The sequence below is a fragment of the Buceros rhinoceros genome, unplaced genomic scaffold, assembly GCF_000710305.1.
Source record: "Buceros rhinoceros silvestris isolate BGI_N320 unplaced genomic scaffold, ASM71030v1 scaffold11684, whole genome shotgun sequence".
NCBI classification, from domain to species: Eukaryota; Metazoa; Chordata; class Aves; order Bucerotiformes; family Bucerotidae; genus Buceros; species Buceros rhinoceros.
The window spans coordinates 6,013-6,236 of NW_010408849.1; positions in this window are offsets into that span (position 1 = coordinate 6,013).

Genomic DNA, 224 nt, shown 5'->3' on the forward strand with positions numbered 1-224 from the left:
GTGTGACGCTGCTCGTCCGTGACGCATCTGTGTGCTTCAGTCTCCTTCTGTCCGCAAATTCCAAGTGCCAGCCTAACTCTGAGCTTAGGAGCGATCTCCACCTTCGGAACCATTCAAGCATTTCAGGTCAGGGAAATGCGGTGCGGAAGGGAGAGCAGCGTCAGCCGCGGCTCCGGGGATGCTCGGACCGCTCTCCCCGCCGGCTGGCGGGGGGGGGCACCCCC